The sequence below is a fragment of the Felis catus genome, chromosome C1 (genome assembly GCF_018350175.1).
Source record: "Felis catus isolate Fca126 chromosome C1, F.catus_Fca126_mat1.0, whole genome shotgun sequence".
In the NCBI taxonomy this organism is placed as follows: domain Eukaryota; kingdom Metazoa; phylum Chordata; class Mammalia; order Carnivora; family Felidae; genus Felis; species Felis catus.
Genome location: NC_058375.1, coordinates 95111611 through 95138694, shown reverse-complemented (window position 1 = coordinate 95138694; position 27084 = coordinate 95111611). Strand labels below are relative to the sequence as shown.

General features: G+C 41.4%; 1 long non-coding RNA gene across 1 annotated transcript; it reads right to left on the bottom strand.

The window, feature by feature from the left end:
• LOC109502527 lies at nt 1-24662 on the bottom strand. The gene is made up of 3 exons (XR_002745030.2): nt 24595-24662; nt 733-921; nt 1-100 (listed from the first exon to the last, which is right to left on the bottom strand). It is a non-coding gene; the product is annotated as an uncharacterized LOC109502527 (long non-coding RNA).
• Nucleotides 24663-27084: the final 2422 nt, after the last annotated feature.

The window sequence follows — 27084 nt, the reverse complement described above, 5'->3', positions numbered from 1 at the left end:
TAGAAATGAGCATGGTAATTCGTGTTTGAAATTCCTGGCCTATGAAGTAGGTCTTCTTCAGGAAGAGATGGACAATTCAGTTGGAGAGGTATGGAGGAGCCTAAAAGCCAGAAAAAGAAAAAGAACTGTAGAGGTACGAGGTAGAAATTGAGTTTAAGGAAGTTACCCTTGTAACGGCATACTGGATGGAAGTTCTCAAAAGCTGTGAAGGGTGTGACATTTTACCCTACCCACAATGAAAAAAGTTAGCCCCTTGCAAAGATGCTGGCAGAAGACACCAGACTCCTGAGCAGAGACAAGTGACTTTCTTATCCATGGCACAGAGAGCAACATGAGTTTCAGTTTTACATCCATTCTTCTTTGCTCCTCAGGTCCCATAGAGATGATGCAGAGTGAATGCTATATACGCCGTGACTGAGGAACCCCAAGCCTGAGGAACTCCAATCTTTTACAGTGGTCTTCAAGAACCCTTGCCTGACTTTTGTCTGGGGGCGGGGGGGGGGGGCAGATATTATCTTTATTATGCTAGACGATACACAAACCCATTCTCTGCTCTAGAGGGAGACAGTCGGAAAATCAAGCCATCTGTACCTCTTGAGGCTTGCAAGAAAGGAAGCAACATGAGAAACCCATGAAAAATTGGTTCCTAGCAGAAATCATCTGAAAAATAGCAATCTGGGTACAAAGGGTTTGGGATATTTCGTGTAAGTTCTATGAGATCAGGACTCTTACCTGTTGCTATTAATGTTGATCCCTCCCGCCCACCAGAGTTACATGTTGAAGCTCTAATCTCCAATGTGTGATCAGAAGATCTGATCAGAAGACGACGATCTCTCTCCGCCACGTGAGGATACAGAAGGAGGCCATGTGCAAATCAAAAAGACCGTCTTCAACAGACGCTGAATCTGCTGGCACCTTGATCTGGTGAGAAATAAATGTTTGCAATTTAAGCCCCTCAGTCTATGGTAATTTGTTAAAGCAGTCCGCATTGACTGACTGTTGTCAGTCTTGTTCACTGTACAAGTCCTACAGATAAATATATAATAGGACTTCAATATTTACTGTCTAATAAATACTTAGTGTCTAATAGTTTTTTAGTGTTTATTATATGCCAGGCCCAGTACTTATCACTGGACAAGTGTTAACTCATTTAATCCTCATAACAACAGGTACTTTCATCATCCCATTTTACAGATGGGATATACACATAATACACGTAGAGACACACATGTAGAACTAGTAAACAAATTCAGCAAGCTTGAAGGCTATGAGATCAATATATAAAAATCAGTTGTATTTCTATACGCTAACAATGAGCAATCCAAAAATGAAATTAAAAAAGCAATTCCAGGGGTGTGTGAGAGGCTTAGTTAAGTGTCCGACTTTGACTCAGGTCATGATCTCACAGTTGGTGAGTTTGGGCCCCGTGTCGGGCTCTGTGCTGACAGCTCGGAGCCTGGAGCCTGCTTCAGATTCTGTGTCTCCCTTTCTCTCTGTTCCTCCCCCACTCACACTCTGTCTCTCAAAAATAAATAAAGATGAAAAACAATTGGAAAAACAATTCCATGTACAATACCATCAAAAATATTAAAATACTTAGGGATGGATTATTGTTAAGATGGCATTATTTCACTTCCAACCTACTAGTATGGCTAGTTCCAAAAAGAAAGCCAAAACCAAGCAGAACAACAGAAGGTAACAAGTGTTGGTGAGGGCAGGGAGAAATCGAAACTCTTGTGCGCTGTTGGTGGGAATGCAAAATGGTGCAGCAGCTATGGAAAACTGTATAGTGGTTCTTCAAAACTTCAAAACGGAATTACCCTATGATCCAGTAATTTCACTTCTGGATATAAACCCCCCAAGAACTGAAAGTAGGAACTCAAACAAATATTTGTACACCCATGGTCATGGCAGTATTATTCACAATAACCTAAAGGTGGAAGCAACTCAAGCGTCCATCGACAGATGGATAAAAAAGGTGTGGTACATACATGGAACGGAATATTTTTCAGTCTTAAAAAGGAAGGAAATTCTGACACAAGTTACAACATGGATGAAATTTTAGGACATTGTGCTGAGTGAAATAAACCAGTCATAGAAGGAAAAAGGCTGGGGCACCTGGGTGGCTCAGTCGGTTAAGCGTCCAACTTCAGCTCAGGTCACGATCTCGTGGTCCTGAGTTCAAGCCCTGCCTCAGGCTCTGGGCTGATGGCTCAGAGCCTGGAGCCTGCTTCCGATTCTGTGTCTCCCTCTCTCTGCCCCTCCCCCGTTCATGCTCTGTCTCTCTCTCTCTGTCTCAAAAATAAATAAACGTTAAAAAAAAATTTTTTTAAAAATTTAAAAAAAAGAAGGAAACAGGCTCTATGATTCCACTCATATGAGGTACCTAGAGTAGTCAAATTCATGGATGCAGAAAGTACAATGGTGATTGCTAGAGGAGAGAAAAGTTATTGTTCAGTGGTTATGAATTTCAGTTTTAGAAGATGAAAAGAATTCTGAAAATGGATAGTGATGTACAAAAGTGTGAATAACCAAGTGTGGTCTTGCCATCAGTGGAATATTATGCAGCCATTAAAAAGGAAGTGTGAATACATGCTATAACATGGATGAACCTTGAAAATATTATACTAAGTGAAAGACTTCAGACATAAAAGATCACCTATTCTATTATTCCATTTAAAGAAATGTCCAGAATAGTCAACTCTATAGAGACAGAATAAAGATTAATAGTTAAATAGTTAATAATAGTTAACTAGTTAATAATAAAGTTGCAAGGGAATGGGATAAGGAGGGAATTGAGAAGTACATGATTTCTTTTTAGGGAGATGGAAATGTTCAGGAATGAGATAGTGGTGATGGTGTACAACATGGTGAATATACAGAAAGTTACTACATTATTTACTTTAAAATTGGTAAAATGCTACATTTTATGTTATGTGGATTTGAGCTCCATTTTTATTTTTATTTTTATTTTTTAAATTTATGTTTATTTTTGAGAGAGAGAGAGGGACAGAACGTGAGTGGGGGAGGGGCAGGGAGAGACGGAGACACAGAATCCAAAGCAGGCTTCAGGCTCTGAGCTGTCAGCACAGAGACCAATGCGGGGCCCAAACCCATGAACCGTGAGATCATGACCTGAGCCGAAGTGGGATGCTTCACCAATTGAGCCACCCAGGTGCCCTTGAGCTCCGTTTTTAAAACAGAATGAATCAAAAATGAATGAATTCCCTTCAGGTTTCACATCTGGGTAACTAAGAGAATAATTTCATTGACAAAGATAAGTTAGGAACAGGACCCTGATATTTGAGGAAAAATGGTAAATTTGCCTTTTTAATTTTTTTTGGCTATATAGTCAATGTTATCAAAATGCGGCAAATTATCTGCAGGAAAACAAATACAAAATGTATAATTTTCAAATTTATTAAAAAAATAATTTATTGTCAAGTTAGCTAACATACAGTGTATACAGTGTGCTCTTGGCTTTGGGACTAGATTCCTATGATTCATTACTTACATACAACACCCAGTGATCATCCCAACAAGTGCCCTCCTTAATACCTATCTCCCATTTTTCCCACCCTCTACCCCCACCCCAACCATCAACCCTCAGTTTATTCTCCATGTTTAAGAGTCTCTTACGGTTTGCCTCCCTCTCTGTAACTTATTTTTCCTTCCTTTCCCCTATGGTCTCCTGTTAAGTTTCTCAAATTCCACATTTGAGTGAAAACATATGATATCTGTCTTTCTCTGACTTGTTTCACTTAGCATAATACCCTCCAGTTCCATCCATGTTGTTGCAAATGGCAAGATTTCATTCTTTCTCATTGCCAAGTAGTATTCCATTGTATATACAAACCCCATCTTTATCCATTCATCAGTTGATGGATATTTGGGCTGCTGTAAACATTGGGGTACATGTGCCCCTACGAATCAGCCCTCCTATATCCTTTGGATAAATTCCTAGTAGCGCTATTGCTGGGTCATAGGGTAGTTCTATTTTTAATTTTTTCAGGAACCTCCACACTGTTTTCCAGAGTGGCTGCACCAATTTGCATTCCCACCAGCAGTGTAAGAGAGTTTCCCTTTCTCCACATCCTTTCCATCATCTATTGTTTCTTGTGCTGTTAATTTTAGCCACTCTGACCGGTGTGAGGTGGTATCTCAATGTGGTTTTGATTTGTATTTCCCTGATTGTGAGTGATGTTGAGCACTTTTCATGTGTGTGTTAGCCATCTGGATGTCTTCTTTGGAAAAGTGTCTATTCATGTCTTCTGCCCATGTCTTCACTGGATTTTTTTTTTCAGCTGTTGAGTTTGGTAAGTTCTTTATAGATTTTGGATACTAACTCTTTATCTGATATATAAATATATAAAAAGTGTTTATATATTTGCAAATATCTTCTCCCATTCCATTGGTTGCCTTTTAGTTTTGTTGATTGTTTCCTTTCCTGTGCATAAGCTTTTTATCTTGATGAGCTCCCAATTGTTCATTTTTCCTTTTATTCTCCTTGCCTTTGGAGATGTGTCGAGTAAGAAGTTGCTGCAGCTGAGGTCAAAGAGGTTGTTGCCTTTAACATGCTGACTTCAAATTGAAGACTCCACATGTGGTTGGATATTATGACCTTTGACAGATGTCTAAGGGTTCAGGGCTGGAAATAAGATTTGGGAACCTTCAGCATAGAATATGGTAGAGACTGGGAGAAGGAAGTACTCCCCAAGAAAACGGTCCCTTCTTTGTAGACCATAGTCTATTCTCTCTAAGAAGGCCCAATGCTTTAAAATAAACAAACCCTGGGGCACCTAGGTGGCTCAGTGGGTTGCGCGTCTGACTTCGGTCAGGTCATGATCTCACAGCTTGTGAGTTCGAGCCCCGTGTCGGGGTCTGCACTGACAGATCTGATCCTGGAGCCTGCTTCGGATTCTGTGTCTCCCTCTTTCTCTGCCCCTCCCCTGCTCATGCTCTCTCTCTCTCTCTCTCAAAAATAAATAAACATAAATAAATAAATAAATAAATAAATAAATAAATAAATAAATAAAATAAACAAATCCTATCACCTTCTGAAATGGCCCACTCTGGGTTGGCAGGATGAATGGTAATGTGAGAAAAGGCGTAATTCTATTTTTATTTGAAGCTTTCCAATCTGCACTAGGGCCTCTTCCCCACTCCTTCTCAAGGCTGGGCCTGGTCTTTTGACGAGGAAAATCCACTTTTCTTTTCCTCAGAGCACTGAGACACCAAGAAATGACCGTGTTTACATTTCGATGAGCCCTTTCCAGTGGGAGGTTTTTTTTTTTTTTTTTTTAATGTTTATATATTTTTGAGACAGAGAGAGACAGAGCATGAACAGGGGAGGGCCAGAGACAGAGACACAGAATCGGAAGCAGGCTCCAGGCTCTGAGCCATCAGCCCAGAGCCGACGCGGGGCTCGAACTCACGGACCCCGAGATCGTGACCTGAGCTGAAGTCGGACGCTTAACCGACTGAGCCAACCAGGCGCCCCTCCAGTGGCAGTTTTAAGTAGAGGAGTGATTTTATCTAATTATGTTTCTCAGAGAGAATAGATGGGAGAAGGAATTCAGTTTGAGAGCAGTGTAGTTTTTTTTTTCCCCCTTTTGGCAGTGAATCTCCTTGGAAATGATATTCTTCAGTTTTTCCTCAAAATCAAATTCTTCTCTGATTTTAAAGTTAAAAATGTATGTGTACCTGAGTTCACATAGAACTTTATTTAGTTTTTTTTCTCTCTCTCTTTCTCTCTTTCTTTCTAAATTTTAGATAAATTAAATAAATTTCTTTCTATTTATTTTTGAGATAAAGAGGGAGTGCACATTGGGGAGGGGCAGAGAGGGCAACAGAGGATTCAAGGCTCTGCACTGACAGCACAGAGCCCAACTCGGGGCTTGAACCCATGATCATGAGATCATGACCTGAGCTGAAGTCCGATGCTTAACCAACTGAGCCACCCAGGCGCCTTTCTCTCTCTCTCTCTCTCTTTCTCTCTCTCTCTTTCTTTCTCCCTTCCTCCCTTTCTTCCTTTCTTTCCTCCCTCATCCCCCCTCCCTCCCTTCCTTCCTTCTTTATTTCTTTTATTTATCAGTAAACACACACACGCGCGCGCGTTAAAAACTACATTTAACAGTTAGGTTACCAAGGAACTCATACCTCTGCTGTGGGTGTGTTTAGCAGAATTTCTTTGGAAACTTTCTAGATATTATAACCCAGTGGGGGAACCTACCAACAGACTTTTGATTTCATTTTCCCATTGCATTCCAAATGACGGTTTTTATGTTTTCTTTGATAAGCAGAAAACTGAGTTTGTGAAGGGCATAGACACAACAGCTACGTAGTTACTCACCTGGCATTTCAGAGGGCCGGTTGCAATTCTCCCAGGGCAAATCCCAGAAATAAACAGAAATCTGCAGGTAATACTTTGGTAAGATATTGTGGCAGTCAATACTGTTCTATCTGTGCAGGTCTGGTTAGCTCACCTGTAGGAGTATTCAGAGAATTTCCCTAGAGAACTAGGAGCTTTAAAGGATGCTCTCAGAGCTGCTTTAAAAACCAGAAAATTTTTAATGTATTCTTTCGTTTTCCATGGTTACTGAAAGAAATACACATTATAAATTTCAAATCTAAGAACTGGTCCGGTTGAGGACAAAGGTGTCCGGTGTCCTAAGTTTGTGCACGAGAGACGTGCTCCCTGTACAAGTCACAGACGAAGGCATTTGTATGGCTGTGTTGCGTGATGTCTGCACTGCTTTAAATCAGATTTTCCCACCCTCGGATGATGGTTCCAAAACTTCGCTTCTCTCTTCAAACTTGCTACACAACCCTCGACTTCCTCTCCCAATGGTGCCTGGTATTTCATCAAAGGAATGGAGACCACCAGGTGGTTTCCTGCAGGTTCTGCCTCTTATTCAGCACGGTCCTTCTCCCCACGAGGAAGGGAGGCACACACAGCCTCTTCTCCTTTATCTAACCTCCGTGCAGCGTCCCCAAGTTCAAGGGCTAGGTAAAGAAGGGAATGTGAGTGGTAACATAAACCTCTTCCACTAAAATTCACATCTTGCTTTTCTACTCCAACCGTTTCTTCTGCAGGCAGTAGCCATTTTCCTGTCTCTCTGAACATTAACTCCCTGAATTTCTCAACCTCTATGAGACCCAGTTTTAGTGCAGCCCCTTACAGCTTCTTGAGATTCTCCTTTTCCTTGGCCTCTTTTGGGCTCCTCTCTTCTTGGCGTCTTAGGTTCTCAGGACCTTTTGTGCGTCCCTTTCCTCCTGCGCATCCACTGGAGGCTGGGTTCCTCGGGGGCCCTGCCTTAGCTCATTGCTTTTCTCTCCGTGTCCCCCTCCCGGTTATCTCATTTATTCACGTGACTCTGACCATCTCGTCCGTGTGGATGCCTGCTAAGCATCTCCACTTGGAGATTCCGTAGGCACCTCAAACCCCAATTGCCTCCTCCTCTTTCATTTTGCCTGCAAATTATCTGGTCATTTCAATTCTCCTGTCACCGTACCAGTCAGGATTCTGTTGGGGGTGCTCATAGACGATTCAGATCCCCTATATGGACCTTGAGCTAAGAATAAGAATGGAAAACTCTGAGCTCCTATTTCCTTCTCTAAGTTCTCCAACGTACTTAGAAGCAACCAATCACTCCCAGCATAGTCAGCGTTGTCACTAAAATATCTTATGGCAGCAAACGCTTGTTCACTCAAACCTTTACCTTTTATGGCAGAGGTTGGCCAACTAAGCCTCCTGGACCAAATCTGGCTTGCTGTCCGTTTTCGTAAATAAAGTTTGATCAGAACACAGCCACACCCATTCATGTACTTACTGTCTGATGGCTGCTTTTGATCTACAGCCAGAGTTGAGTAGCTGTGGCTCACAAAGCCTAAAGTATTTACCATCTGTCCCTTTTCAGAAAAAGTTGGCCAACCCCTTTTCTATAGTCATTTGATTAAAGGTGGCACGGTATGACAATTTGTGTATCTGTTTTGCCACTGCACGCTACATGGTACCAGTGTCCTCTTTACCACTGGAAACAGGGCAATTATGAACATATTTAAATCCAACAAAATCAGAGAATGACTTGCAGGTACCCCAAAACCTATTCGGAGACCCCTAGACCCCTGTAATCGTGTCCAGCACCAAATTGTCTAATGTTGGAGTTCGATCAGAGAAGCAAAACCACTCGAAATTTGACCTCTCACCATTGTGAGATGCGGTTAAATGGTCTCTGGGAGATCGTTCTCTGTGTCAAGTTTGCAGGGTGGGCAGTCAGGAGAAGAAGGAGGATGTAAAGTGGGGAAGAAGAGCAGGGACGGGCTGGAGCCCAGAGCCTCCAGCTGAAGGCCCGTGAAGACGGACGGGAACTGTATCACTTTCTCATCACCTCTAGCTTCTATGGGAGGAGCTGGCATACTTTGCTGTGGAGCTAAATACTCCCCTGGCTCAGGAGTCAGAAAAGCGGGAGAAGATGCCGGAGGAGGCAGAGCAGTTGCAGGACCGGCTCTGGCCCCACGCCCAGGAGCTGAGCCCACAGATAATGACAACACTCGTGAGTTCCATCAATTTCTCCTGCTTCTGTACCAACCTTACATGCGTGAAACCATGGCTGCTGCTTCCCCTCTACTTCCCAAAGCTCACGTGAAATGTCTCTTTGGCCCACCCTTGCCAGAAACATACAAAGAAGAGAGTTCGGGGAAATAGTCATCGTAACCAAGCCAACAGACTACAAATCACCACAATCACCTTCCCAACTATTACATTTTTAATTGAATGATTTAAAAAAATTTTTTTAACGTTTATTTATTTTTGAGACAGAGAGAGACACAGCATGAACGGGGGAGGGGCAGAGAGAGAGGGAGACACAGAATCGGAAGCAGGCTCCAGGCTCTGAGCCATCAGCCCAGAGCCCGACGCGGGGCTCGAACTCACGGACCGCAAGATGGTGACCTGAGCTGAAGTCGGACGCTTAACCGACTGAGCCACCCAGGCGCCCCTTTAATTGAATTATTTTAAACTGTAATTAAATTACTTAAAATTTCTGAGTAAATTCTACTTTCTGTCTCTCCATGTACCTCTAGTGGTTACCTAGTCTCAAGTAACGGTGCGCTATTCACTAAACTTCTATTTTTGTAAATAATTTATTTATCTTTTAGTTTACATCCAAGTTAGTTAGCATATAGTGCAACAATGACTTCAGGAGCAGATTCCTTAATGCCCTTACCCATTTAGCCCACTCCCCCCTCCCAAAACCCCTCCAGCAACCCTCAGTTTGTTCTCTATATTTAACAGTCTGTTATGTCTTGTCCCCTCCCTGTTTTTATATTATTTTTGCTTCCCTTCCCTTATTTTCATCTGTTTTGTATCTTAAAGTCCTCATATGAGTGAAGTCATATGATTTTTGTCTTTCTGTAACTAATTTCACTTAGCATAATATCCTCCAGTTTCATCCACGTAGTCGCAAATGGCAAGATTTCGTTCTTTTTGATTGCCGAGTAATACTCCATTGTGTATATATACACCACATCTTCTTTATCCATTCATCCATCGATGGACATTTGGGCTCTTTCCATACTTGGCTATTGTTGATAGAGCTGCTATAAACATGGGGGTGCATGTGCCCCTTAGAAACAGCACAACTGTATCCCTTGGATAAATACCCAGTAGTACAATTGCTGGGCCGTAGGGTAGTTCTATTTTTATTATTTTTTTTATTAAAAACATTTTTTTAACGTTTATTTATTATTGAGAGACAGAGTACAAGCGGGGGAGGTGCAGAGAGAGAGGGAGACACAGAATCCGAAGCAGGCTCCAGGCTCTGAGCTGTCAGCACAGAGGCCAACATGGGGCTCGACCTCACAAACTGCAAGATCATGACCTGAGCGGAAGTCAGACACTTAACCGACTGAGCCACCCAGGTCCCCCGGTAGTTCTATCTGTAACTTTTCGAGGAAACTCCATACTGTTTCCCAGAGTGGCTGCACCAGTTTGCACTTAAAGTTCTATTTTTTTTTTAGTTTATTTATTTATTTTGAGAGAGAAAGCATGAGTGGGGGAGGGGGAGAGGGAGAGGGAGAGAGAGGGAGAATCCCAATCAAGCTCCCACTGTTAGCACAGAGCCCCACGCGGGGCTCAAACTCACAAACAGCGAGATCATGACCTGAGCTGAAGTCCGGCACTTAACTGACTGAGCTACCTAGGTGCCTCTCACTGAACTTCTAAACTTCTAAAGCTAGGTATCTCAATTCATTTCTCTTCATCCTCACCATTCGTCACGCACCAAATCTTGCTCGTTTGAGGTCCTAAATGTATTTCTTTTTTTTTTTTTTAATTTTTTTTTCAACGTTTATTTATTTTGGGGACAGAGAGAGACAGAGCATGAACGGGGGAGGGGCAGAGAGAGAGGGAGACACAGAATTGGAAACAGGCTCCAGGCTCTGAGCCATCAGCCCAGAGCCTGACGCGGGGCTCGAACTCACGGACCACGAGATCGTGACCTGGCTGAAGTCGGACGCTTAACCGACTGCGCCACCCAGGCACCCCTCCTAAATGTATTTCTAATATGTATGTTCTTTAGCGGTGAACTAGCATTTCCCTAGTCCAGACTTTCCTTATGTTCTGGCTTTCTGCTGTCACTGTCTAACCAATCTGCCTGCCTTTCATTTAGTCCTGCTGAAATCCATCCTTCTTTGCTGCCTCGAGCACAAATTGAATCACATCCTCTATTCTCCCATTTACTACTCCAGAGTGTTATCATTGGTAGGAACAGGGGGATGTTGTGTATCGTTATGAGTAACTTTCTAGCTTTTCTGTGTTCGTAGGTGGGTTTTTTTGGTGGTAAAATTTAAATAACATAAAACATAGCACTTGAACCATTTTTCAGCTTACAGGTCGGTAGCATGGAGCATACTTACGTTGTCGTGAAACTGTTACCACCATCCGTCTCCAGAATTTTTTTCACCTTTCCACACTGAAAGTCTGTACCTGTAAAATACTAACGCTTCCTCCTTCCTCCCCCCAGCTCCCGGCAGCCTTCATTCTACTTTCTATCAATGAATTTGACTATTGACTCTTCTCCTCGTACTTCATGTAAGTGCAATCGTACACCATTTGTTTTTTTTATGACTGGCTTACTTCACTCAGCATAATATCCTCAAGCTTCATCCACGGTGTCGTGCATATCAACATTCCCTTCCTTTCAGGGACCAAATATTATTCTGTTGTGTGCACACACCACATTTTGCTTATTCATTTTTCTGTCAGTGGACATTTGTATTGTTTCCATCATTTGGTTACTGTGGGTAATGCCGCCGTGAACATGGGTGTAGGAACGTCTCTGAGTTTCTGATTTCAGTTTCTTGGGGGTATGCCCAAAAGTGGCGTTTCTGGATTTTAGAGTAATTCCATTTTTAAGGTTTCGAGGAACTGCCATGCTGTTTCCCACATTTCCACCAGCAGCGGACTTCCTAACTTCTCCACACCCTCGCTACCCTTGTTCTTTTCTGGTTTCTTCATTTGTCTGACTTTTTCTGTTGGTTTTAATAATAGCCATCCTAAGGGATGTGAACTGGTATCTAATTGTGGTTTTGATTTGCATTTCTCTCATGGTTAGCGACATTGAGCTCCTTTTCATGTGCTTGTTGGCCATCTATTTATCTTCTTTGGAGAAATGACTATTCAACTCAGTTTGCCCATTTTTAATCTGGTTGTTTTTGTTGTTGTTGTTGTTGGGATGTAGGAGACTATATATAGGTATATGTGTGTGTATATATATATGTACATATGAACATATATGTATATACATAATTTATTAACCTCTTATCAGATATGTGATTTGCAATTGTTCTCTCCAGTTCCATGGTTGCCTTTTTACTCTATTGGCAGTGTCTTCTGATGCACAAAAGTTGAAAATTTTTTTAAAGTTTTAAATTTTGATATACTCCAATTTACCTATTTTTTTTCTCTTGTTGCGTTCACTTTTGATATCGTATCCAAGAAACCACTGCCACATCCAATGTCATGAAGCTCTTCCCTGTGTTTTCTTCTAAGAGTTTTATAGTTTTAGCTTTTATGTTTAGCTCTTTGATCCATTTTGAGTTCATTTTGTGTATAGTATAGGGTAGGGATAACTTTATTCCTTTATATGTGAATATCCAGTTTTCCCAACACCGTTTGTTGAAAAGACTGTCCTTTCCTCATTGAATGGTCTTCAAACCCTTGTTAAAAATCATTTGACCAGGGGCACCTGGGTGGCTCATTCGCTTAAGTGACCGACTCTTGATTTCGGCTCAGTTCCTGATCTCACACTTTGTGAGATGAAGACCGTTACGGGGCTCCTGTGTGGAGTCTGCTTGTGATTCCCTCTCTCCCTCTCTCTCTGCCCCTCCCTTGCTCTCTCTCTCTCACAGTAAGTAAACATTTAAAAAGTCATTTGACCATACATGTGGTTTATTTCTGGACAGTCTATTTTATCCTATCTATATATTTGTCTTTATGTCAATACCACATTGTTTCTATTACTGTAACTGTGTAATAGCTTTTGAAATCAGGAAATGTGATGCCTCCAGCATTTTTTTTTCTCTTTTTTTTAATTTTCAACATTGTTTTGGCTATTTGGGATTGTAGTTCCTAGGGTTTTTTTTTTAATAAGATGAATATTAATTTCATTAAAATAAAACATGAAAAGACAAATTTAATAAAATATCATCTACCCAAACAACTCCCTACATAAACAAAGCAAAACTCATCAATGGTTCCTCACTTTGTGCTAAATAAAGTCCAAACTCCTTAGCAGGCCATTCAAGGTTCTCCACATCCCATTTTCTATAGATTTACCCTCCCTTGTCTCACCCTGTCCCCACCTTCCACCTTGTACTTCTTTAATAATTTCTGAACTAATGTCTAATTGCTTGTGCTTCTTATCCCAGCCCATCTCCCTGTGCCTTTGCTTATACTGTTCCATCTGCCAAGAACATCCTTCCTACTTTTTGGAAGTGAGTCCCCGTTATTCTTCCTGGAGGAATTAGGTTATATGCTATCTTCTTCAAGAAGCTTTTCCCAAACCCCCATGTTGGGCTATGACCCTCTCTTCTAAGTTCTGATGGTCCCCAGTCTGTGTTGTTTGGTTAAGACATTTTGTCATACAGCACTTGTTTCTAAGCTTTTTAGGATCAGTGGCTAAACACAATTTTTAACACATAGATTACATTTGTTAAAATTAACAGAACCAAAAGGAATTATGGCGAATGTCTGTCACTAAGGGCAGGATATCACTGCCATTGGCAAAGGGAGGCCCAAGTGGAACAGATTTTCTGACATTCGTCCTGAGGATCAGGCTCATTGGGGTGTAGAATATATGAAATTTTGTGGGAGAATAGAAGTATCAGATTACTTTCATATCATAGATTGGGAAACTTCTGTTGCCCAATCACTGTGAAGGGCATCTATTTGAAAAAGCATATAAAGTTCACGTCATTCCAAAGGCTACTAGGCAAAAATCCAATTCCTCTGTGGTGTAGTTGTCCTTTCCTGGAGGAATGCCAGAGGTCCTGGGAACCTTTTTATTCTTCAGTGCATGTAGATGGAAACATGTTTTCCTCAACCTTACTTCTTTAATTCTTGACAATGTTTCTCCAAATGCATTCCAATGACTGCAGAAATTGCAATTATTTTGTAAACAATATGGTTCTAAACCCAAAGGAGATTCTGTGTGCTTGGTTTCTGGGACTTCAAAGAACAAATGCATTTACGGCAAAATACGTGGTAGTTGGTGCCCACTACGCAGGGCCAGATGCTGAGAGCAGGCCGATTCAGCAGCCACAACAAGAGACACACACTCATCAGGAACTTCCTGCTCATGCCTTAGAACCGTTAGTCATACACAGACATGGTGTGTCCAAGCAATGAACTTGTTAATGGAAAGACCACAATATGTGTAGATATGTGAAGGGTGTGGGTGATGAACTTCCCAATTCCAGTCTTTCTACTGTATTTGGTTGAGAGCAAGGAGTCGCTGGGGCACCATGTAGTTTTCTGCACAGTATCTTGTCCATAATACGTACTTGATAAATGTTTGATACAACACCTAATTCCAGAAGAACAAATTGTGTTTTTCGGTGAGCTTTCTGTAGTTTTCTGCATATCACAGGAAGGGTATTTTTAATGGCTGGTATCATCCGTGACATCATCCTGATGTGCTCAGTTTTGTAATGCAACCATTCTTTTAAAATTGTGTAAATGCCATATGAGCTTACAAATATCAAAGAAGTGATCTTTAATTTTAAACACTTAGGTATTTAAGGAGAGGACGAATAAGAGGCCCCATTGTTGTAGTAAGGGCATGGAGCTAGGGGAATCCCCTTGAATAGTGAATAGTAATTAAAATGGTCCTGCAAAAAAAGATCACATCTATTTTGGGGCACCTGGCTGGCTCAGTGGTAGAGTATGCAACTCTTGATCTTGGGGTCATGAGCTCGAGCCTCATCTTGGGCGTAGAGTTAAAAAAAAAAGTCACATCTGTTTTAATCGTGGTTCCCATGGACCCTATGTGTCTAATGTTGCTAATTATATTGTTTTAATTTTCCTTAAAGTTTCTTCATTCCAGATTAGGTATGTCTCCCTTAGTCCCGGTAAACTAGGATCGTTTCCCTTAGAAACATAATATTTTTATTCTTCAGCATTTACAAATGAGTTCAAACTACCTTCTTTCTAATTCTTTAAAAATTACATGTCAGGGGTGCCTGGGTGGCTGTCGGTTGAGTGTCCGACTTCAGCTCAAGTCATGATCTCACAGTCCGTGAGTTCAAGCCCTGCGTTGGGCTCTGTGCTGACAGCTCGGAGCCTGGAGCCTGCTTCAGATTCTGTGTCTCCCCTCTCTCTCTGCCCCTCCCCTGCTCATGCACTGTCTCTCTCTGTCTCAAAAATAAATAAAAACATTTTTAAAAAATCACGTGTCAGAAAGGGAAGATTCCTCTTAAAGGAGAACTCTCTGGCATCCGAGGACAGCTTATGCCAGGGACAATTTTCAAAGTACTATTTAGACTTTAAGCCTTTTTGGTCTCAGTTACCCAAATAGGGAAATTTCCCCCTTTAAACAACAATGCTGTTATGAATTTGTTTTTTCTGTCATGATAGCCGTTTACATCCCTGCCTCCATGACTGGATGATGAGTGCTGATGTCAGATTACCTTCAGGTGCTCAGCAAGCCTTCGCTGTGCACCTGCAGGGAGCTCAGCGCTGTGCTAGGAGCTATTCATTCATTCCGCGCAGGACATTTACTGAGCACCTACCCTCTGCTGGACATCGGAATACAAAATAGAAGGGATCGTTCCTGAGTTCGAATTGCTCAGAGCCCAGGCGAGGAGAGAGCTGATGAACACGAAAGCATACAGCAATCCGAGCAGTCCTGTGCCAGAGGTAAGTGCCCAGGGTAACCCAAGAGGAAACGATTACTCTAGTGTTGAGGAAGAAGAACTCTATGATGATACTTGACCCCAGGCCCTGAAGAATGAGTGAAATTTTACCAAAGAAGACTTAGGTGAGAAGAGTGAGGAAACGAGTTTGGGTGGATAGGGTGGTTGTAGGAAAACTTGAAAACCAGGGGGAGGAATTTGGACCTGAATTAGTGGGTAATAGGAAGAAATCAACCATAGGCAGAGCAGCAGAAGGACGGATGAGCGGTGAGTTGTTCAAGGAACATTCCTCAGGCATGACATGCCGGAGACAAGAGAGGCTGGCTTGGAGGCACCCAGGTAGTTCTTGAAGATGCCAGTCACTTGGATGGTGATAAAGCCTAGGGCTGAGGTAGTGGCAGAAAGAATGAAGACGAAAGGAAGGTGTCCCAGTGGAAAGGGACATGGTGGGAGACAAATGAATGTCTGTTGAGAGACTGATGGAATATTTAAATGGGTAACTGACAGCACTGGATGTATAGAATAGGAGTGAACATAAAACATGGCTAGGACTCTGAGGATTTGATCCAAGGTGACAAAAAGAACAGTTTATCTTTTCATTGACAGGGATGAGGCGTCTGAGAGATGAAGTGCATTCAAAGAAAAAGAAATTAACTAGTCATTATAAATGCCTGAAGGGTAGAGCTTTGCTTCCCTCTCCTGAGCACAGCACTTAGTATACAGCAATTGATCAGCAGGGGTTAATAGGAAGTTAATAATGGAGGTAAATAGGGGAAACAAGGGCATGGCTCTCAGCCTCTCTGGGGTCCTTAAGATGGTTTGTGCTGGGGATACTTCTCAAAGTGCTGCTTGGGCCCTTAGCCTCTCTGTCCTTGGTTTCCTTATCTGAAAAATGGAGGAGTTGATTGGTGGCTAGCTAACATCCTTCCAGTGCTAATAATCAGTGACTCTGTTCTTTTGGCTGATATTGGTGTTCTTTCTGCTACAGAACAACTTAGAAAATGAGCCTCAGCTTCTCAGGCTTATCCCTTCCCTCTGAAGTGAGTGAAGGAAACTAATGTATGAGGTAGAGAGAGACTCCAAAGGACTTCTGAGCTGAAGGGTTATTTCTCGGTTTGAAGGATCCCATTGCCAAAAATGGAAGTGGTGTTTGGAGTGTTGTTTTTGCCATGTCCCCTGGACTTAAATGGAGCTAAATTCTCTTGCAAAGATGGAGAGGAGAGGAGGGGGTGCCTCGGCTGGAAGCTGGCTGCTAATCTATGCACTGGAGGTCCAAGTTCAAATATGCTTTCAGGAAAGCTTCAGTTCAATTTTTCTCCACGCACAATGGGGCTGTTGTGCGTTCAGAAGCTGGGAGAAGGCAGCTGGATTTCTAGAGCCCAATGGCCAGCACCTTTTTGGTTTCTTTCTGATTCTCTTATTTGGAGACACATCTTTTTGATTCTCTTCTTTTGGGACACATTGGTCTTGAGAATAAAATGCTAGTCAGTCATTATTATGAAGGCAAGAAAACAAGAAGCACATCCTGAATGGGAGTTATCAGGCCATCGTTAGCAGTTGGCCTCAGTGAATCATTCAGCAATATGCAAATAATGACTTTCAGTAGAACAAGGAGCATCAAACACTTTGACCTCACCTTGATTATTTGCCCTGCCTATGCTGACCATGTTAGGTAGGTAAGTTCCTGGACTGCTGGGTTCTTTTGCTGTGTTCATTGAATTTTGTAAACTACCCCATACAGGAATGTGTTGACTAAGTGCCCATCTGATTTCCAAAGTCCAGAAGGATTTCTGTGCCTACTGCTTACAGGATCTAATCAGGTCTAATCAGAGGGCTCTGGCCCTCTTTCTGGGAAAATTTCAAAAATGACAAATTGTTTTTTTCTGCTAAAACTCTGTGTGATAGATTGTGTGTGTGTGTGTGATTTCTCTTTAAACAGATGAAATGTAAGGAATTGGCACAAAAGGAAACTGAAGTTTAGAGCTAAGGGTAGGTGGATGCCTTTAGATACAATGATAATAATAGTTGATGTTTATTCAACTGGTTGACTCTGTGCCAGGCTCTGATAGAGATATCTGATGAATTTAATTCATTTAATCCTCAGAGTGAGTCTATCAAATAGATATTATCATCTTTAGCAGCTTAAATATGGGGAAACTGAGGCACAGAAAGATGAAATCACAAAACTGATTGGTAGTTGAGCCAGGCTCCCAAATGTGGTATGTAGAGCCACACACTAAACTAGTTTCCTGTGAGGAGGGTGTTGCCTGAACTTTCATGCCTCTTGGCTTTACATTGTGTTATGTTCTGGATACACATGTGTTGTATGTGTTGTGTTTTAGTTCTGGGTACGGTTATTGACTATTCAATGTCTTTATACTCTGCTTCCCAGTCATAAGATGAGCAGGAAGTAATAGAAGAGTAAATAGGGGTGGAGAGCAGGGGAGAAGTTGTGACATTGAGTCCATACACTCATGCACACGGATGCATACACACACACTCGCACACACGCACACAGACACGCACACACTCGCAAGCCGACCCATTTTTTTATTTTATACTCACATCCCTCATGTGCTCTCACAAGCTCCTTTCCTGCCAGGTTATACATAGTCTTTCCCTGAGGGATCAGCCCTTTCCAGTCCAGGTCGTGGGAAGGGGCAGGAAGGAGATCACTTCCCTTCCAAGGGCCTGCCGGAAAACCATGTTTGGACAGGGCCACTTATAAGAATGGATCAATAAGAATAGTAGCTGTGAAGGCCAAACCTCTGTGGGTGAGAAGTGCAATGCCAGCTCTTAGAACATGGAAGGAAATCAGGCCCGTCCTTCGCAGCTCTGCATCGACAGAAGCAAACACAGGTTCTGACACATCCCCCACGTGTGCCCGCAACCCAGGACCCCACGATTAATACCTTGGGACACATTCTGTGATATGCTGTCATGTACTCTATAGTTTCTTGTGCCCTGGATTTAAAAGCAACCCCAGCTCTTACAACCATACAATCAAATCCTGTGTCATTACAATGAACGAGGTTAAATTAATATCGAAAGATACCCATGGGATGTTTATTAGGTGAAATACTCTTGCAGCGCTGTATGCATGGTATGATCCCACTTGTGTAACAAAGATTAAAATACAGGCATAATAACAATCATAAAAATGCACAATAATAATATCCATATAGTGTTTATTATACACCAGTCATTATTCTAAGTGCTTTACCTTTATTAACTTACTAGTCTTGAAAACAATCCTATAAAATGGATACTAATATCTCAATTTTATTTTTTTTTTAATTTTTTTTCAACGTTTATTTATTTTTGGGACAGAGAGAGACAGAGCATGAACGGGGGAGGGGCAGAGAGAGAGGGAGACACAGAATCGGAAACAGGCTCCAGGATCCGAGCCGTCAGCCCAGAGCCTGACGCGGGGCTCGAACTCACAGACCGCGAGATCGTGACCTGGCTGAAGTCGGACGCTTAACCAACTGCGCCACCCAGGCGCCCCTAATATCTCAATTTTATATGAAGAACTCAAAGAAGGAGAAGTTAGGTCACTTGCTCAAGATCACCGAACTAAATGGCAAAGCCGGAATTCAAACCTAGGCAGTCTAACTCCAAAATATCTATTATTAACCAGTATGCTGTACTATAGGCATGTAGGCATGGAACAATTCTAGACAAACACACAGCAAATGCTAACAAAGTTTAGTTAAGAGTTGTGGAAACAGTGGGTAGGATAAGAGACAGGACAAGAGCACTTATTTTTATAATACACACCTTTGTATTTTGGGGGCATTATTCTTAAACTATCTTACTATTTGTTTAAAGAATCCTTTAATGGCTGCAGACAACCATTAAGTCTGTGGTAGACCAGTCAAGGGAAAAGATCAAAGAGATTCTTTTCTAGGAAGAGAGAATTGAGACCTGGGTTGGCTACAAGTAGAAATAAAAGAGGAGGATTTGACTAAAAGAGAGTAGGGAGAGTGGGGTGCCTAGGTGCCTCAGTTGGTTGAGCATCCAACTCTTGATTTTGGCTGAGGTCACGATCTCCCAGTTCATGGGATCAAGCCCCATGTCAGGCTCTGTGCTAAGAGCATAGGGCCTGCTTGGGATTCTCTCTCTACCTCTCTTTCTGCCCCTCCCCTGCTCATGCATGGTCACACACACACTCTCTCTCAAAATAAATAAATAAACTTAAAATGAAAGAAGAGGGAGATATGAGGTACTTGGAGTAGAAATGGAAACTGTGATGGTGCCTGCTCGGGTTGGGGGTGGGGAGAACGGAGAAGTAGTGTTTAATGGTACAGTTTCAGTTTTATGGGACAAAAAGAGAGATGTAGGGCTGGATGGTGGTGGTTGGACAACATGAATGCATCTGAAAGCACTGAACTGTGCACTTAAAAATTGGTTAAGATGGTAAATTATATATATATACACACACACACACACACACACATATTTATTTATTTATTTATTTATGAGAGAGAGAGAGAGAGAGACAGAGCATGAGAGGGGGAGGAGCAGAGAGAGAGAGAGAGACAGAATCTGAAGCAGGCTCCAGGCTCTGAGCTGTCAGCACAGAGCCTGATGCAGGGCTCGAACTCATGAACTGTTGATCATGAGCCAAAGTCAGAAGCTTAACTGACTGAGCCATCCAGGCACCCCAAAGATGGCAAATTTTATGTTAAGTGTATGTTGCTATAGTAAAAAAGAAATTGAAGAGGAAAAAAAAGGAGAGAGAGAGAATGGGGAAGAAGAGGACAGAGGAGCCAGGGGAGGCAACGAAGAAGGGAAAGGAGCTGAAATCGGTGCATAAAGTGTGCTGAGGACCTTGGATACCTAACACTGCCAACTTTAAGGACCTACACTTAAATACAAAGTCTCAGTGGGAGGAAAATTTACGTTCTCCATGTACATATACGAAGTATTTTGCACACCTTATAAACTAGTGTAAGTAAGTGTAAATTGGTATAAGTAAGTGTCCTTTTAGGGAATGGTTAGAGGGTCCCCGGGAGAATTCCAATCATAACTCACTTTCTCGTCTCCATCCTGAGACTGGGTATTCTGGTTTGGAGGAAAGGTTGCTGTTTTAAGGCAGAAGTGGGCTCCCTGTCTCTGAAAAATGCAGATACAGATTGAGCCTTCTCTTGGAGTAGAAATGGAAACTGTGGAGCATTATGGATAAACAGGGTCTCTTTTGTGGAGCATTATGGATAAACAGGGTCACCCACAAGCACACCAGCGTGGGAAGGCAGCAACCGGGTTTAGCCATTCGGACACCTTGCTGGCTTGCTGATTGGCCTTTGTGAGATGGCCCCATTCCAGCAGATCCCAGAAGCTCCTTTGCCAGGTCTGCTATCAGCTCACCCACGTTTGCCCTTGAGCGAGAGCCAAGGTCTCTGGAGGAAGGAGTGTGCTATTACGTTTCATTTCGGGGCCTTCCCAGCACATACTGAGGTCAGGCAGCACTCAGCACTGAGTGGCTCCCAGGGTCTTGTGCATGGAACATTGTCAATGGAAAGACGGCGTCTCTGGAAAACATAGCCTTTGAAGGACTGTCAGTCAGGGCCAATAGTTGCCATCCTCACTTGGGACTTCTCTGACAATTTTGATTTTTTTGGAGTATAAATGAGATTTTCTTAGTTTCTCCTAGGCTTGGATGGACTCCACTTTAGAACACAGCGTGGTTTTCATTTGGGCAAGAATGAAGAGGTACCACCTTCCTGTCTCTTTCTCGTGGCCACTGTTTCATCTCCATATAGTAAATATAGCTATATTCTCTGAGTGAATATTATGTGCCAGGAATCATACTTGCATACTTCTCACGAAAAAATGCTGCAATAGGGAATATCACCACCATTTTATAAATGGATGAATCTGATCATCAGAGAAGAGAGAATCGAGAGCTTGATCCAGGGCCACTCACTTGTGGCCGAGGTGGGATTGGAACCCAGGTCTGTGTCAACTCCAAAGCTGGTAAACGTATACATTACGTTCGTGCGTTCTACATTATGCTAGATTGCCCTTCCAAGCGCAAATAGGATCTATTTTCTATTCACGTCGCTCCCTAATAAATAGGTGGCCAGAGCTGTGGCATAAGCACAGAGCTCTACCTTGTCGGATCTAAGGTCTCAGATTCTCCTCTACCTTACTAGGTACAAAAGGCATTTGCATATGGAAACTTTGGCAGCTACATTTCCTCAGCTACTAAGCACCATGAGGTCCTAGAAGTGGGTTACTATATCCCCAAAGTTCCTCATTTATGCTGAGGGTGTAACTCTAGCGCTAAGAAGGATTTGCTCTAATTGTGTTCAGAGGCCTGCGGAAGGAGCCAAACTAATCCACTTCTCTCCCACTGCAAGGCCAATGGCAGTCTCTCCGAGCTCATCACTGCCCACAAGGGAGGTAGGTTACTACTGTTTCAGTGCTTTTGGCTAGGTCTCTGAGGAAGAATCATCGATTATCAGGGCCGATTGGTATCTGAGGATTGCTTCTCTGCTGATGGCATCTCCTCACGGCGAGGCCATTCTGTACAGTTTGTTAGGGCTGGCCTCAATTTCCAGTGTCTCTTGTACATGATCTTAACGATAGTCTGTGCTACTTGGATTCAAGCTCTCAATCTTTATGCAAGTTTACAACTCCTTTGTAAAAATACAACTCAGGATGGTTCTGTTAAAGAGGTGATTTTCTAAAGCTGGTTGACCTTTGCATGACCATACCCTGCAACGGATGGAATTTTATTACTCGTGAAAATGTGTCTTTAAAGGCAGTGTTTTTTGTACTCACGCACACATACCCCACATTAAAAAAAATACATTTTAGGCTTTTAATTCCAAGCAAGATGGCATAAGAAGATCCAGATTTGCTTTCCCGGCTAAAACAAGTAATAAACAGTGTTTGGACACTGTCAGACCCTGAAGACGGTACTCCCCGAAAGAGAGAAAAAGATGACGTCAGCCCCACAGTCACCCAGATTACTTCTGGAAGAGTGTCTAGGTTGCAAAGCAGAGCGGAAGGAGTGAGGCAGAGCCTGGTGATTGAGGAAATGGACACGGGAGTCTGGCGAGCTGAGGTGGCCAGAGGTGTGAAGAGCCAGAGAGAAAGGGCTGGACACCACACAGGGTCTCCTCCTAGTTGTCAGCTGAGTGCTGACACTAGTGTCAGCTGAGCACACGCATGCAAGGAAACTATCTGCAGCTGGACAGAAGCATCGAAAGGGAGCAGAGGACAGGACCATAATAGTTCATGTTCCCCCCCAGCCAGGGTGGAAAACTTCACAATTAATGGGATTTGGGGTAGAGATCTCATAAAGATACCACCTCGGTTATAGGACAGAATTAGCCCTGGACTAAAGGCAGCTCTGGTCTCACCAAACAATGTTTGAAGCAAACCTGGAAAGGGTAAAACTGTTCCCAAGTAACTTAACCATGCTCCAGAACAGAACTCAAGAATATCTGCAGGAATACAAAAATATCTAGCACTAGCAAGGTAAAATTCACAAGGCCCGGTGGCATCCAGTCAAAAAAATTACCTGTCATGTGAAGAGCCAGAATATGACCAAGAATGAGGTGTAAAATAACAATATAGTGAAAGCTTTATCACATTTATAGAAGTAGAATGTATGGCAATAGCACAAAGGCCAGGAAGGGGGGTGGAAATGGATGTATACTGCTTTACGGGCTTATGCTTTGTGTGAAATGGTATAATACTGGAAAGGAGACCGTATTCTACAAACTCAAGGTTATAAAATAATAGTTATAGCTAATGAGTCAACAAAAGGGGATAAAATGGAATCATTACGAACATTAATATAGAAACAGAGCAAGGATGTCCCCTCCCACTCTTCTATTTCAACATTGTACTGGAAGTCCTAGCTAATGCAATAAAACAAAAGGAAATAAAAGGTATACAGATTGGGAAGGAGGAAATAGAACTGACGGTTTTCTTAAGATGCCACGATTTTCTATGTATAAAATTCCAAAGAATCAATGAAAAGCTCCTGGGATTAATTTGCTACTATAGCAAGTTTGCAGGATACAAGGTCAATATGCAAAAGTAAAATGGTTTTTTTTTTTATAAAACAGCAATAAACAATTGGAATTTGAAATTAAAAGCACAATATCATTTACATTAGCATTATTATGTAAATATGAAGTACTTGGGTATAAATCTAATTAAATACACATGAATTTATGTGAGGAAAATGGCAAAACTCTGATGAAAGAAATCAAAGAACTAAATAAATGGAGAGATATTCCATGTCCACGTAGGAAGACTCAATATTGTCAAGACATCAGTTCTTCCTATCTAGAGCTATAGATTCAACACAATCCCAGTCAAAAGCCCAGTGTTATTTTATGGGTATCAACAAAATAGTTCTAAAGTTTATGTGGAGAGGCAAATGACCCAGAATAGCCAACACAGCATTGAAGGAGAATAAAGTTGGAGTACTGATGATACCTGGCTTCCAGTAAAGCTACAGTAATCAAAACACTGTGGTATTGGTGAAAGAGTAGACAAATCAGTGGAAGAGCATAGAGAGCCCCAAAATAGACCCATATAGATACAGTCAACTGATCTTTAACAAAGGAGCAAAGGCAATACAATGGAAAAAAGATAGTCTTTTTGACAAATGGAGCTGGAATGATTGGACATCCCCGTGCAATAGTAAATTTAGACATAGATTGTGTGCCCTTTACAGAAATTAACTTAAAACGGACCATAGACCTCAATGTGAAACGCAAAATTATAAAACAACCAGAAGATAACATAGAAAGGAATCTAGATGACTTTGGGTATGTCGATGACTTTTTAGAACAACTGGGACATCAAAGGCACAATCCATGAAATAATAATTCATTTATTTCTGGACCTCATTAAGTTGAAATTTTTCTCTGCAAGGTCCATTGCCCAAAAAATGTGAAGATGAGCCACACAGGGAGAAAATATTTGCAAAAGGCAAATCTGATAAAGGACTATTACTCAAAACATACAAAGAACTTTTAAAATTCAGCAGTAAGAAAATGAAAAACCAGATTTAACAATGGGCCAACGACTTGAATAGACACCTCACCAATGAAAATATGCAAATTTTCAAATAAGCATATGAAAAGATACCCCCCTCGTGTTATCAGGGAAATGCAAATTAAAACAACAATGAGAGACCACTACACACACCTGGTAGAATGGCCAAAATCCAAAGCACTGACATCGCCAAATGCTGGCAAGGATGTGGAGAAACAGGAACTCTCATTCATCGCTGGTGGGAATGCAAAATGGTACAGTCACTTTGGAAGACATTTGGTAGTTCCTGACAAAACAAAACGTAATCTTACCATATGATACAGCAATCACACTCATTGGTAGTTATCTAAGTGAGTTAAAAAAAACTTATATCTATACAAAAACCTGCACATGGAGTTTTATAGCAGCTTTTTTCATAATCGCCAAAACTTGCAAGCAACCAGGATGACTTTTAGTAGCTAAATGAATAATAAACTGTGGCACATCCAGACAATAGAATGCTACTGAGCATGAAAGATAAATGAACTATTAAGCCATGGAAAAACATGGAGGAACCTAAAATGAAAGAACCTACTAAGTGAAAGAAGCCAATCTGAAAAGGCTTCGTACTATATTGTTCCAACTATATGACATTGTGGAGAAGGCAAAACTGGAAAAAGCAAACAAACAAAAACCACTGGGTTGCCAGAAGTTGAGGGGGAGGGTGGGAATAATAGGTAGAGTACAGAGGATTTTTAGGACAGTGGAACTATTTTGTGTGATACTATAGTGATAGATACATGTCTATACACATTTGTCAAAACCCATAGAATGTACAACACCAAGAGTGAACCCTAATGTAAAGTATGGACTTGAGTGATAATGATGTGTCCATATAGGTTCCTTGATTATAACAAGTGAAGTGTACCACTTGGGGCAGGTTGTTGATAGTAGTGAGGCTGTGTGTATGTGGGGCAGAGGGTATGTGGAAACTTTCTGGACTTGTCACTCAGTTTTGCTGTGAATTTAAAATTGCTGTAAGAAATAAAATCCTTGGGGCGCCTGGGTGGTGCAGTCGGTTAAGCGTCTGACTTCAGCCAGGTCACGATCTCGCGGTCCGTGAGTTCGAGCCCCGCGTCAGGCTCTGGGCTGAAGTCTCGGAGCCTGGAGACTGTTTCCGATTCTGTGTCTCCCTCTCTCTCTGCCCCTCCCCCGTTCATGCTCTGTCTCTCTCTGTCCCTAAAAAAATAAATAAAAACGTTGAAAAAAAAATTAAAAAAAAAAAAAAAGAAAGAAAGAAAATCCTTTTTAAAAAAAAATTCTAACAGGAGCGTCTGGGTGGCTCAGTCGGTTAATCATCTGACTTCAGCTCAGGTCATGATCTCACCTCTCATGAGTTCAAGCCTCGTGTCAGGCTCTGTGCTGACAGCTCAGAGCCTGGGGCCTGTTTCCAGTTCTGTGTCTCCCTCTCTCTCTGCTCCTCTCCTGCTCACACTCTGTCTCTTTCTCTCAAAAATAAATAAACCTTAAAAAATACGAAAAAAAATTCTAACAAATACTCAGTCCAAAAGAAGGCATACAAAGAAGAAAATGGAAACCCAAAACAAATGGAACAAATACAAACCAAATAGCAAGACAGTAGATTTAAATCCAACTATATTGATAGTTAAGGCAGAGATGTCCAAATCACATAAAAACCACAAGATTCAACTATATGTTGTTTCAAAGAAATCCACTTTAAATATAAATGCATAAATAGGATAAAAGTCACAGGATGGAAAATAATATACCATGGTAACACTAATCAAAAGAAAGCTGAAGAGGCTCTATTAATATCAAAGTTGATTTCAGAGCAAAGAATATTATTAAGGATAAAAAGAGTTATTTCATAGTGATAAAAAGATCAATTCATCAAGAGGACACATTAACCCTAATTATGTATGTATTAATAGAGTTTCAAAATAAATGAAACAAAAATTGATAGAACTGTAAGAGGAAACAGACAAATCTACAATTATATTGGAATTTAACATCTCTCACTCAATAATTATTAGAACACATAGACAGAAGTCAGCAAGTATATTGAAAAATTGAATAACAACCATAATTTAACTGGGCCTAACTTGGTATTCATAGAACTATCCGTGCAGCAACAGAAAACATATTCTTTTCAAGTACACAAAGAACATTTACCAATAAAACATGAAATAAGTCCCAATGAACTCAAAAGGATTTAAATCATACAAATGGTTTTCTAGCCACATGGAATTAAATTAGAAATAAATAATATAAAAATATTAAGAAATTTCCCAAATATTTGGAAATTAACACACTTATAAATAATCTGTTATATCACAGAAGATATAAAAAAGCAAATTAGAAAAGTATTTTGAAATAAATAAAAATAAAAATATAACATCAAAATTTGTGGACCCAGCCAAAGCAGTGCTTAGAGGGACATTTATAGCACTAAACATTACTAGAAAAGTCAAATCAATGACTTCAGCCTCTACCTTAAGAAAGCTAGAAAGAAATAAGTAAACTAAACCCAGAGCAAGCAGAAGAAAGAAAATAATAAAGGCTACAGCAGAAATCAATGAAATAGAAAACAGAAAAATGATAGAGAAAAATCAATGAAATCAATGCTGGTTCTTTGAAAATATC